The 14,742-nt window shown below is 39.9% G+C and overlaps 1 protein-coding gene across 3 annotated transcripts in view; it reads left to right on the top strand.

Moving 5' to 3' along the window:
- Positions 1 to 14,742, top strand: part of LOC124618800 (ADP-ribosylation factor-like protein 13B) — a 201,748-nt gene that overhangs the window by 152,982 nt on the left and 34,024 nt on the right. The gene's annotated exons all lie outside the window — the stretch shown is intronic.

The raw sequence follows: 14,742 nt of genomic DNA, 5'->3' as shown, positions 1-14,742 counted from the left end.
GAGCGCTCAGCTACGATCCACTCTCTTCTGCAAGAAGGAGGTCAGTACCAAGACTAAGTTATCTGTGCACCGTTCAATCTTTCGACCAACTTTGTTGTATGGGAGCGAAAGCTGGGTGGATTTAGGTTACCTTATCAATGAGGTTGAGGTTACGGATATGAAAGTAGCTAGGATGATTGCAGGTACTAGTAGATGGGAACAATGGCAGGAAGGTGTCCACAATGAGGAAATCAAAGAAAAACTGGGAATGAACTCTATAGATGTAGCAGTCAGGGCGAACAGGCTTAGATGGTGGGGTCATGTTACACGCATGGCAGAAGCAAGGTTACACAAGAGACTCATGGGTTTTGCAGTAGAGGGTAGGAGGAGTCGGCGTAGACCAAGGAGAAGGCACCCGGATTCAGTTAAGAATGATTTTGAAGTAATAGGCTTAACATCAGAAGAGGCACCAATGTTAGCACTGAATAGGGGATCATGGAGGAATTTTATAAGGGGAACTATGCTCCAGACTGAATGCTGAAAGGCATAATCAGTCTTAAATGATGGTGATGATGATGACATAGGGCCGGCCATGGTGGCCGAGCAGTTCTAGGCGCTTCAGTCCAGAACCATGCAACTGTTATGGTCGCAGGTTCGAATCCTGCCTCGGGCATGGATGTGTGTGATGTCCTTAGGTTAGTTAGGTTTAGGTAGTTCTAATTCTAGGGGACTGATGACCTCAGATGTTAAGTCCCATAGTGCTCAGAGCCATTTGAACCATTTGATGACACAGGTTCTATACAGCTCTTGGTCTTCACTTAAATGCATCAGAAAAGGAGGTACTTGCTGATAAAATATTTACTTGTATTTCACAGGACAGTGAAGAAACTAGGACAAGTGCCAATTGAATCCTAATCACAGAGCATTTTTGGTGAGCAGCAGACAGTAAAGCCATCAGTCAGTTCCAAATTATGAACTGTAACGGTCAAATATTAAAGCAGAAAGTAACAATCAAATATTAAAATAGATGCAAATTACAAAATGGTTCAAGCCAATACGGAGGTGAATGAAACAAATTTTGCAAGCTCCAAAAATAACTTCACCACTTGATCATCACCATGAAGTGGAAGCCACATTCAACAAATACACAAAGAATTTTTTAGGCATAACATCACCTGCAGAAGAAGAAGAAGAAGAAGAAGAAAAAGAAAAAGAAAAAGAAAAAGAAGTACCAGCAGCAACAGAAGTAAACACAACAGCCAAACAGACTGCACAAGGAGCAGCAAGCAGATGGAAAGTAGTGCACACATCTAGTCAGAAAGTATTTTTAACTACAGATACAAAGAGCAAGAAGCACCAAAGATAAGTGACACCTCTACAAACGAGTCTAACCTGTCCATGTTTCATCAAAACATTAGGGAACTTAGCAGCAAAGTAGGTCAGCTATCAGTTAATATAAATGACAGAAATTGTATAAACAATGCTCATCATGTCACAAATGGCATTAACTTATTACATTTAGAATCTAACTACAACATTGCAAGCTACTACTCTAAGGACAGCAAGGAAAGAGGTGGTGCAGCTATTTTTGTTAAAAATAATGTCATATTGAGAGCTGTACATGTAAGGAAATACTGTTTAGAGCAACTGTTTGAAGCATGTGCAATAGAAGTTACAGTAGATAGCTCCCAAGTAATAGTAGTGGCTATTTACAGGGTACCTGGAACTAACTGGTCTTATGTCAAAGCGGTAGGTGGATCAAAACAAAATGTCCAGACACTCTGTGACCAAAATAGTACTGAAACAGAGGATGACAGACTAAAGGCCGAAATACTAAATGTCTTTTTCCAAAGCTGTTTCATAGAGGAAGACTGCAGTGTAGTTCCTTCTCCAGATTGTCGCACAGATGACAAAATGGTAGATATCGAAATAGACAACAGAGGGATAGAGAAACAATTAAAATCGCTCAAAAGAGGAAAGGCCACTGGACCTGATGCGATACCAGTTCGATTTTACACAGAGTATGCGAAGGAATTTGCCCCCCTTCTTGCTGTGGTGTACCGTAGGTCACTAGAAGAGCATAGTGTTCCAAAGGATTGGAAAAGGGCTCAAGTCATCCCTGTTTTCAAGAAGGGACGTCGAACAGATGTGCAGACCTATAGACCTATATCTCTAACGTCGATCAGTTGTAGAATTTGGAACATGTATTATGTTCGAGTATAATGACTTTTCTGGAGACTAGAAATCTACTCTGTAGGAATCAGCATGGGTTTCGAAAAAGACGATCGTGTGAAACCCAGCTCACGCTATTCGTCCACGAGACTTAGAGGGCCACAGACATGGGTTCCCAGGTAGATGCCGTGTTTCTTGACTTTCGCAAGACATTTGATACAGTTCCCCACAGTCGTTTAATGAACAAAGTAAGAGCATATGGACTATCAGACCAATTGTGTGATTGGATTGAAGAGGTCCTAGATAACAGAATACAGCATGTCATTCTCAATGGAGAGAAGTCTTCCGAAGTAAGAGTGATTTCAGGTGTGCCGCAGGGGAGCGTCATAGGACCGTTGCTATTCACAATATACATAAATGACCTTGTGGATGACATCGGAAGTTCACTGAGGCTTTTTGCGGATGATGCTGTGGTATATCGAGAGGTTGCAACAATGGAAAATTGTACTGAAATGCAGGAGGATGTGCTACGAATTGACGCATGGTGCAGGGAATGGCAATTTAATCTCAATGTAATGTGCTGCGAATACATAGAAAGAAAGATCCTTTATCATTTAGCTACAATATAGCAGGTCAGCAACTGGAAGCAGTTGATTCCATAAATTATCTGGGAGTAGGCATTAGGAGTGATTTAAAATGGAATTATCATATAAAGTTGATCGTCGATCAGACTGAGATTCATTGCAAGAATCCTAAGGAAATTTAATCTGAAAACAAAGGAAGGAGGTTGCAGCACACTTGTTCGCCCACTGCTTGAATATTGCTCACAAGTGTGGGATCCGTACCAGATAGGGTTGATAGAAGAGATAGAGAAGATCCAAAGGAGAGCAGCGTGATTCGTTACAGGATCATTTAGTAATCGTGAAAGCGTTACAGAGATTATAGGTAAACTCCAGCAGGGATACGACTTCCTCAAATCCTGCCCTGAAATGAGATCCTTCCTTCATGAAATCCTCCCCACTCCACCAAGAGTGTCTTTCCGCTGGCCACCTAACCTTCGTAACCTCTTAGTTCATCCCTATGAAATCCCCAAACCACCTTCCCTACCCTCTGGCTCCTACCCTTGTAACCGCCCCCGGTGTAAAACCTGTCCAATGCACCCTCCCACCACCACCTACTCCAGTCCTGTAACCCGGAAGGTGTACACGATCAAAGGCAGAGCCACGTGTGAAAGCACCCACGTGATTTACCAACTGACCTGCCTTCACTGTGAAGCTTTCTATGTGGGAATGACCAGCAACAAACTGTCCATTCGCATGAATGGACACAGGCAGACAGTGTTTGTTGGTAATGAGGATCACCCTGTGGCTAAACATGCCTTGGTGCACGGCCAGCACATCTTGGCACAGTGTTACACCGTCCGGGTTATCTGGATACTTCCCACTAACACCAACCTGTCAGAACTCCGGAGATGGGAACTTGCCCTTCAGTATAGCCTCTCTTCTCGTTACCCACCAGGCCTCAATCTCCGCTAATTTCAATTTGCCGCCGCTCATACCTCACCTGTCTTTCAACAACATCTTTGCCTCTGTACTTCCGCCTCGACTGACGTCTCTGCCCAAACTCTTTGCCTTTACAAATGTCTGCTTGTGTCTGTGTATGTGCGGATGGATATGTGTGTGTGTGCGACCGTATACCCCTTCTTTCCCCCTAAGGTAAGTCTTTCCGCTCCCGGGATTGGAATGTCTCCTTACCCTCTCCCTTCAAACCCACATCCTTTCGTCTTTCCCTCTCCTTCCCTCTTTCCTGATGAGGCAACAGTTTGTTGCGAAAGCTTGAATTTCATGTGTATGTTTGTGTTTGTTTGTGTGTCTATCGACCTGCCAGCACTTACGTTCGGTAAGTCACATCATCTCTGTTTTTAGATATATTTATAGATTTAAGTACATATCATAGCTTTACTGTCACCCCTGCCTTGAATGGACTATCTGACCATGATGGACTACTTCTCACTCTGCATGACAGTACACCCCTCAAGAAATTAATACCCTCCTGGAAATCTGCTAGATCAATGACTAGTGATGCACTGGAAGTTTTAAAAACAAACTGCAACAGATGGACTGGAGCCCAATATACAGGGTAGATGAGGTTAGTGCAAAATTTAATATATTCATAAATGAGTTCTCAGCCATCTTTGAAGAGGTCTTCCAAAAAAAAAGTTTGTTAGAAGCAATACTGATACATCATCAAACCAAACACTGAATCACATAGGGAATTAAACAATCATGTAAAACAAAGAAGGAACTTTACATTGCAGTTAGAATGTTTAAGGACACAATGAAAACTGGCCATTATAAAATGTACTGAAAGACACTAACGAAGGTAATACAGAAGTGAAAAGCATTGTATTATGAGCAAGAAATTGATAACTCTCATAACAAAATGAAGACTATTTGGAATATTGTTAGAAGGGAGACAGGGAAAAACCATAAGAAGTTTTGAAGAACTCAAAATTATACATGAAGGAAATCTAATACATGATCCTGAAAACATAGCCAATATTTTCAACAACCACTTCTTGTCAGTTTCTGAACAAACAGGCTGCAAGGGCTCTGTTAATGAAGTTCTGAGTCATATGCAAAAGATTATATCCAAAAATACAGGTAATATTCATATCAGACCTGTCACAGCATCTGAAATTAAAAGAACAATTATCTCTCTCAAGAATAAATATTCCACTGGGGTAGACAATATCTCTAACAATTTACTAAAACAGAGCTGTGCTTCTGTTAATGATGTACTTAGCCACATTTTCAATGCATCCTTACAACAATGAACTGTGCCTGGCAGATTCAGATAAGCTGCTGTAAAACCCTTTTCAAGAAAGGTGACAAAACCAAAGTCACAAATTACAGATCAGTTTCCTCTCTAACAGCTTTTTCAAAGATTATGGAAAAGCTTGTGTATATGAGAATTTTGGAACAACTTGATAAATATAACATTCCTCATCAAAAGTCAGTTTAGTTTCTGAAAGGGTCTGTCAACTGAACAAGCAATCTATGCTTTCACAAATAAAGTTCTGGATTCAATTAATGACAAAAATGGTAACAATAGGGTTATTTTGTGACTTGTCAAAAGCTGTTGACACTGTGAACCACCAAATCCTATTACAGAAAGCAGACCTATTAGGAATAAGTGGTGTAGCAAGTAAGGGATCAGAATAATATCTGAAAGATAGAAAGTAGTAGTAAATGGTACTGATGACATCTGTAGTGGCCTGGTTTCATCCGAGTCTAGAATGATTAAATGTGTAGTGCCCCACGGATTGATTCTTGGTCCTTTACTGTTCCACATATTTATAAATGACCTACCTCAATTATGATTGATGGTCATACATGTGAAGATCTTCAAAGATCTGTTAAGAATATTCTTATTGATTTAATTAAATGGTTTAGCATCAGTGGACTCTCACTGAACTTTAATAAGGCTAACTATATTCAGTTCACTGCAACTACTATAACTGAGGATGAGTTAACTGTGAGGTATGGCACAGAGTCAATTGAAAGAGTTGAAACAATGAAGTTTTTACATTTTCTAATTGACCTCAGAGTAAACTGGTCTCATCGTATAATAAATCTTAAGAAGAGACTCAGCTCATTGATTTTTGCCCCACACTTTTCTCCAAGTTGCCCTACACTTTTTCTCCAAGAGCAGAAATATAAACATAATGAAAGTAGCATACTATGGATATTTTCATTCTCTTGTAACATATGGTATTATATTTTGGGGAAATCAATCACTTGCAAATGAAATAGTCTTGGCCCAAAAGTGTGTTGTAAGAATAATGAAGACTAGAGTTGTAGTTGTAGAAACTTTTTCCGGGAAATAAAAATTCTTACTGTTACTTCCCACTACATATTTTCTCTTATGTGTTTCATCAGCAAAAACACTGGGTTTGTAAAAGAAATAGTGAATACCATGGATATGATACTAGGAGAAAGCACGATTTCCACAATGATTGTAAAAACCTGACTGTGGTGCAAAAGGTGTTCAATTCTCTGGTGCAAAACTTTTTAATGCTCTCCCTCCAGATATTAAAAGCAAATTTGATAACCATTCCTCTTTTAGGGAGCATCTGAAGCAATTTGTGCTGGAAAGGTCGTTTTACAGTTTGGAAGAGTTTTTTTTTAGCTACAATGATAAAACCTAATAGATCTGGACCAGAAATTTTGAGTATGGTATACCGTAGTGCAGGGGCGGGCAGGAATTCTGCATGTGTGCGGTGCACATGCACGTGTGCAGTTAACAGGTGTTCTGCGTGCACACAGGGGCAAGCTGGCCACTCGCTTCTCACCCCTCCCCACCATACCGTCTCTCCGCTTCTTCCTCTGTAATGCATTTTGTTTCCTGGCCTGCTTTATTAAATGAAGGAATAAGGTTAGTAGGAGTGCTTGACAGAAATCATGGTTTGAAAGAGGACCTATTACCTACGATACGTTTTATTTAATTATCACAGGTGGAGTTTACAATACGTTTTATGTCTGGAACAAAATTTCTACATACAGACAAACGCAAACAGTTACGTAAATTTTCATTACTGATGTTTGCTCTTAACCGAGACTTATTAATTTTCATAACAGAAAAAAATCTCTCACAAAAGTCTGTCAAGCCCAACATTGACTATCTTCATGGCTTCACGATGGAGACGAGGAAACTCTTGCTGTGGAAAGTCGTGATAAAAATCTATTACACGTCTTGCCAAAAGGAACTTGTCTCTCAGACGAGAATTACACTGTAGATCTATTAATTCCATTTGCAAACTGAGATGAATATCATCTACAGAAACCAGATTCTCTCGAGAACTATTCAAAACCTTCGGATAAGTAAGATATATCCCCAAATCGCTTGAGAAATTCCTCTTTTATTGTGCTAAGAACGGCAACATACTGAAATTTATTATAATGGCGTTCAATATTAAACCTCTGCTCACCAGCGACAATACTGTCACATATTATACATTTCCAATTTTCACGTTTTACCACACAGAACAAATGATTCTCCCATTCCTTTTTAAAAGATAGCAAATCTCCACTTCTCCTTTTCCTTGATTCACTCGGCATTTTCCGGTTATTGAAATACAACGTTCACTACGTAGTGGTCGCTTCGCTTCAACGTCCGCAGCTTAGCCTGGCACTACACTGCCGCAACCTGCAGGCTGTCGGCACTGTCCCGTTCGACGATTGCACGCGAGCAGCACACGTGCAGCGCTGTGTGGTCATGAGCCGCGTGCTGCGTTTGCCCGCCCCTGCCATAGTGTAAGTTGAGCAGTGATGGAGGTACCATACAAATGCAATATTCATAGTTCTTTTCACTGGTTTTGTATTTGTTTTTCACTTTCTGTGTCTAATGTTTGCTGTAATCTGTCATTCTTACCACATATATGTAATCCAAGCATGGAGTATTATTTCTGTATGATTGACTGCTTTAATACTACCTACGTATGGAGTGTTTTCTGACACACTCTGTATCCTTGTGAGTTATCACAGTTGGATCAATAGAGTAAGAAATAAATAAATGAACTACAGAGTATGTGCCTCAAAATCTTCCATAAACAGATTGCCAATAAAAGGTGATGAAGGGCTACCCATCGCAATTCCATCTGTCTGTTCATGTACCTGATCACTCAATAAAACTAAGTGGAGGCCAACACATGTCAAAATAGGTTCTTGTTGTGCTACGCAGACAAACAGCCATCTGTCTACCCCTAATTAACCTTAACTAATCATACAGAGGAATGGAAATGAAGGGAGAGACTACATTAAAACTTACTCAATGACAGAATCATTCAAATGCAAACCCCACTAATAAACATACGAACTCTGCTGAGCTTTTAATATGGTGTACTCACCAGCCTACTAGTGAGCTCGACAGAGTTACAAGATGTTTCATTAAACAGTATGCTGGAGCACTAATGTTACAGTCAGTAGGCCTAAGAGGAACCCCATCCTTGTGGATCTTCAGAATGCCATATAATCTAGTGGGAACAGTACAGTAAGAGTGGCAACACTTGATAGTCTCTTCCAACAAGGTTCTTTTCTTCAGGAGATTGTTAGTCTCTTTCTCAACCCTTTTTGTCAGGTCGGCAGTGAGTCCATGGTACATTGGTTCAGACTGTAAACAATACAGCTTTTTAATGCACTCCCTGCTTGTGCAACATAAATGTGGCATTGCACTTGCCTGCAGGTAAGGTAACAATGTCAGGATTCAACTGAGTGAACACAAAGCAGCACTCTCAGCTGCTGTAATATTAACCTTGGGTGATTGTGTCCCAGTCAGCATGCAGCGCGCTTCTCTTCTAACCTCCTTGGCAGTATCAGGAGGTAATTTAACACTTCAGAAACCGAACCTGAGCATAGCTCAGGCTGCAGCTTTGTGTTAAAAAAGATCGTGCCCAAGTATAGTTCAGGCTGCAATTTTATCAAAGCGTGAGCCACTTGTTGCTAGAAAACTGGACTCATTTCATATGAGAACAATATACAGACATCTTGCGATCCACTGCTTCTTTGGTGCTGCCTTCTGTTGTCAATTTCTAAAATTATTTCAAAAGAAACATTAGTGAAAGAAACATTAGTGAACGTAACAGCTGCTATTGTGAGTGGCTGAACCAGTATGACCACACTGACACAATTTCATGTGTGTATTCATTAGGTTTCATAGTTTGCTGTAATTCTGTTACAAATACATCTTGTATGTTGATTGAGCAAGAAATTTTGGGGGTCCAAGAGGAAGAAATTGCACAATAACTCAACTCGGACTTTTTTCTTTTGAGGATAATTATACTTCCTGTCTTCTTTATTTCAAAATTTGTTATCTATCAAAGAACTAAAGTGAATATGAAAAATAAATCTTGAATCTTAGGCCTTCTTTAGTGTGTATTACTCTTGAAGACACAGCAATTACATATATGCCAGTAATGCTTTAAAAGATGGCATAAATGGCTGGTTTCCTAGGCCCAGTATTCTTCTAAGTGGCTGGTCTCCAAAGTGTTAAAAAACAGCCTCTTCCACAGAACTTATAAAATCAACAACAGTTAAAGTTAAACACTTCACAGCTGGCACAAAGTCTAAACCTTTCCCTAGCTCATACAAATCTGCATAGTCCATAGCTTTCTCTGTGAGATGGATCACAGAACATTGAGATGTAATGTTAGACTCTGAGCCATGTGAAGATTAAAACGTACGTGAATGCTTCAAAGTTTTAGAATGAAATTCCAAGTCAGACTGTGACAAGGAGTACCCTTCAGCTATTTGAAGCAATCACCAGATGAAGCCAAATTAATTCTATGGAAACAAAACCCAACTGTCAGGAAGCATAATGGATCCTTTTGTGAACAAGAGCAAAACCATTGCATATCTTGCAATTAGAATTCATATGATGCTCAACTTTGGCAAGCATGGAAACAATAGTATGGTCTTGACTCCAAATCAAAGACGAAAGTGAACATTACAGTCACACTCTTGTACTCTGAAGTTTATGTAACTTCTGCAAACAATGTTACATTTCCTCCCCTTATAAGTAAACAACGTGGAACTTGAGTTTCTTCCAGCATCTAAAATATTCAAACAAATTGTAGAAATGCAGTTGAGTGACATCCTTAACAACAGCCAACATTTAGACAGGTGCACACCCTGTCATTTTCAAAAGAGATCGCAATGAGAGGTCGCTGTGCAGGTTAAATTTACAATCTTGCTATGTGGGGCATATGTAAAAAGACAACACACACACACTCTGTAGACAACTGTCACCACCACACAACCACAGATGACAAACATCAGAAGATATTGATAGTGAATAATAATTACCAATGGACAGAAAAGTAGGTTTAACCATGTCTCTCTATTGTTTGACTTGGGAGAGAGTGGGATTCCAAGCAGAAACCTTTGTATCTATTTATTGGATGGTAAGTCTCCCCTAACCCATGGTTCTTGGTGACTTTTCTGCCCGAAAACCTCAAACCACACACCTTCGCCTGAACCTCACCAGTCCCTTTCCTTCACCCCTCTTCCTTCCCATTTAACCCTTGTGTCAGAAGAAGGAGCCATTGGCTCCGAAAGCTTGCATACATAATATCTGTTTTATGTGTGTTCTCCTGCTGCTGCTTGGTGAGTAGATTTTTTATCTATTTTTTTATCTATCTGATTTGTATCTATTCTGCCAGCTTCACCCCTTACTTCACCATTCAGTCTTATGCATTTGCTTAAGATACTTTCTTTCTCCAACTTCAGCTTTTTTTCAGAGGCAGTTTTCCCTCGCAAAAAATATTTCCAATTGACTGTGTAACCTCTCTCTTACTAATCAGCCTATCCTGCTTGCGATATAAAATATGACCGTAGATCGTGTGTATGCTTAATGGAGTTTTTCTAATTGTATAAGGCTATCTTTCCTGAAGAAGTGATAGGAAAGTGTACAACCGACCCTTCTGATGGAAAGTCTACTAAAAATAAAAGTAATTAAACCGAATAGGGCTATAATTTGGAAAATGAAAGTTATTTTGTGCATTCACTCATGAACAACACTGGACAGAAAGGGATACCACTGATCAAGAATCCAAAGTTACACTAATGAACGAAAAGGAAGTAATTAACGGTCGCCAGCACACTAGGGCAATTTACATCCAAAATCCTGTACAAGATGATGGGAAAGAAAAATATGTATTATTAAACCCATGAGCTCCAAGCTATATGTAAAATAAATAATATTCCACACACTTAATTTGTGCATTTCTTTAGATTTGGATTTTTTCCAGTGATTGATTCTCAAACTTGAAAAATGAAATTGCTTTACTTTAGTCATATACTGAAGCCTCTGTTGTACAACAGTTAATTGAAAGTAGACTGAGGCTAAAATTCTTAAAAGAGAAATTATTCATTAATAAACTGGCTGTAACTATTCAATTTGTTTCTTATGACACTCAGTTAGCATATTAGAAAAAAAATGAACAAGAATCCTGCTTGGTAACAATGTCTGGGGGCAATGAGCACACAATCACCCTGAATTTAACTGATTATCATTTAAATAAATCTTATCTATCAAATCACATTCAGTTGTGCTGCTGGGTTAGCCATTAATACTTTCTACCAATGAACAGTCTTACTTCAGTGCTGTGCATACAACGAAACTCAGAGCTGACGACGAAACTGTGTTGCTGGAACTGTTGCTGTTGTTGAAGACGGTAGCATGTTGTGGAGCCATGGCTAATCATACGAACAGGCAATCGTAATTAATACATCCTCTTCCGCCCGTCCACTGTCCGTACTCCTGCTCCATACATCTGGCTGGCACGCCTAGATGATGCTGCCGAAAATGGTGCTCTCTACTGCGAGAGCGTTAACACCACACTTCCGCACACTACAAGCACTGGAACCCGTCTCTCGCTCTCTCCGCGCGCTCTGCACAACAACTCCCTACTGCTATTATCGTTGCTAGTCGATGCAAATAATAATTCCTTTGGCTTTTTCCCAGAGCTTATAAGTTTCACAGTAAAACACAAATAAATACAATGAAACGGCAACAGGCTTCTACCTAAATGTACACATACAGTGAAGCAGTGTCCTTACTTATTAAAAGAAAGCATTTAAATTACAAATATTTACATACAATTCCAAAAAAAGAGTTATATCTCGGTAGCAGGTGCCATGCATCCTGCATTTTTGGTGTTACAACTGGATGCTTTTCGTAGTCAGTTCATTGACCTTTAGTTACTCTGTTTAATTTCACAAACTGGGCAGTCATTTTCATAGCCACAAGAGTGTGCATTTAGGTGTCTCTGTGGTTGTGTGTGAGTGTATGTTATTTTGTTAGAAAAAGTGCCAGAGCTTGAAAGCTAGTAAACACTGTTTTCTGATATATATGTATGTGCAACGCATTACTCTGATACAGTTGAGTGGTTATCTTTACATCCAGCAATTTCCATTGTTGTTATGCACGTTTGAATATTTGTCACGAAAGGTTGAAAGAAAGTTCCACTGATATACCTTCTGTTTCTGTTTGAGAAATTGCTTATTATGTGAGGGTGTCTCATGAGTGTTTTACTGGAAAAATTGTTGACAGCATGTAAGGTTTTTTTTTCTTTTCTTTCCTTTTTCTTTTTCTTTTTGAGCAGTTGAACTTGAAATTTAATACATATCTTGGAAACTACACACATCAAAAAAAGTTTTGCATCACCTCGGTTCTGAGAGTTGCGAAACCTGTACAGAAAATTGGAACAGAGATCAACATAAACATCATTTCTGCCCTTTTTATTGCTCATGAAAACCACACATTCCTTGTTATACCACCATACAGCGAGACCTTCAGTGGTGGTGGTCCAGATTGCTGTACACACCGGTACCTCTAATACCCAGTAGCATGTCCTCTTGCATTGATGCATGCCTGTATTCATCATGGTGTACTATCCACAAGTTCATCAAGGCACTGTTGGTCCAGATTGACCCATTCCTCAATGGTCATTCAACATACCGTATTTACTCGAATCTAAGCCGCACTTTTTTTCCGGTTTTTGTAATCCAAAAAACCGCCTGCGGCTTAGAATCGAGTGCAAAGCAAGTGGAAGTTCTGAAAAATGTTGGTAGGTGCCACCACAACTAACTTCTGCCGTCAAATATATGTAGTGCTACACAGGCATGCTTTGTAGGCGCAAAGATAAATACTGGCGCCAAAACCTCTGCGTCAGTAAATAAATTTAAAAAAAAGGCGGAAGATGAGCTTTTTTTCTCCACCCCGAGTTTCGATCACTGCATTTTCATACATAATCCAACGAAGTAAATACAAATTCCGTATAGTTCATCTTCGAATGTAGCAGAATTTCAATGTACTACGAAAATCCGACTAGCAAGACTGTTTGGGATGTTTGTCAATATGGCCAACTCTACGTTCTGAATTTTTTCCTACCTGTGAGAAGAGATGGTTGCTCATAGGAACCTGATGAAATTTTGCCATGTATTCTTTCGTGTTTGCTGCTGTCTCATTTAAATCCTGTCTGCCTTATAAACTACGAAACTAGAGTCAGACAACAGCAAACGCGGAAGAATATACGTATCGTGTCGTGTTTATATTCGTATTATTGTTATGTCTAATAATGATACAGTCAGAAATGAAGCATGGCAACTGACTAGATTTTTAAATCTAAGGTGACTCTAATTTCTGTGCAGAATTTGATGTACTAAAGAAGCGGCCGCAAAGATTTTCAAATGCAGAAAAATTTTCGCCTAACTCTCGTTCAGAACATGTTCTATCTTATGCATTCTATTATTTGGTTCTTGTTGATAATTATCAAAGAAAGCAGCAGTGTAAGTAACAACAAATAGCACTCTCTTGCCGTTGTTTCGCTAATGAGACGATTCCTCTTTTTTTTAAATTGTAAGTGGCGGTAGCACGCACAAAAGCAAGCCATGTTATGTTATGTTATGCCATGCACTATCAGAATGCGACAAAAAATGCATGACACAGTACAGTAATGCATTTTCAGCTTAGAGTGACGTAAACACCTATAACAAAGAAAACGGCACTTATCAGGTTAAAGGAAAATAAGCAATTGATTCAAACCAGACGAAGCACGTGAAGAAGGAAGGGTACCCGTATAAATACAGACGGAGCGCCTGACGCATAGCAATGGCTAGCTGGTAAAGCTTAACTGGGAAGCTTACGTCTCGAACCAAACTACTGTAGCTGTATCATCATTCATTCGACCTAAATTGTGTTCCATGTTACAATGGACCAACTTTGCTTCGATTTGGAGATGCGCCCTAAACCTTTTCTTTCCCCTTGAATTTCGAGTCTCAAATTTCAGGTGTGGCTTAGATTCAGGAAATTTTTTTTTTCCTTTATTTTGAGTCTCATTTTTTAGGTGCGGCTTAGATTCGAGTGCGGCTTAGATTCGAGTAAATACGGTACACCCCTCAGAGTGGTTGGTGGGTCATGTTGTCCATAAACAGCCCTTTTCCATCTATCCCAGGCATGTTCAATAGGGTTCATGTCTGGAGAACATGCTTGCCACTCTAGTCATGTGATGTTCTTATCCTGAAGGAAGTCAATCACAAGATGTGCATGATGGGGGCATGAATTGTTGTCCACAAAGACAAATGCCACGCCAGTATGCTGCCGATATGGTTGCACTATCGGTCAGAGGATGGCATTCACGTATTATACAGCCATTACGGCGCCTTCCATGACCACCAGCAGCATATGTCGGCCACCCTAAAACATCAGGGAACCTCCACATTGCTGCACTCGCTGGACAGTGTGTCTGAGGCATTCTGCCTGACCAGGTTGCCTCCAAACACATCTCTGACAATTGTCTGGTTGAAGGCATATGCAACACTCATCAGTGAAGAGAACATGATGCCAATCCTGAGCAGTCCATTCAGCATGTTGTTGGGCCCATGTGTACCATGCTGCATGGTGTCGTGGTTGCGAAGATGGACCTCACCATGGACGTTGGGAGTGAAGTTGCGCATCATGGAGCCTATTGCGCACAGTTTGAGTCGCAACACGACATCCTGTGCCTGCACAAAAAGCATTATTCAACATGGT

This window comes from Schistocerca americana, chromosome 1, assembly GCF_021461395.2.
Source record: "Schistocerca americana isolate TAMUIC-IGC-003095 chromosome 1, iqSchAmer2.1, whole genome shotgun sequence".
NCBI classification, from domain to species: domain Eukaryota; kingdom Metazoa; phylum Arthropoda; class Insecta; order Orthoptera; family Acrididae; genus Schistocerca; species Schistocerca americana.
This window is presented reverse-complemented; position numbering and strand designations above follow the sequence as displayed.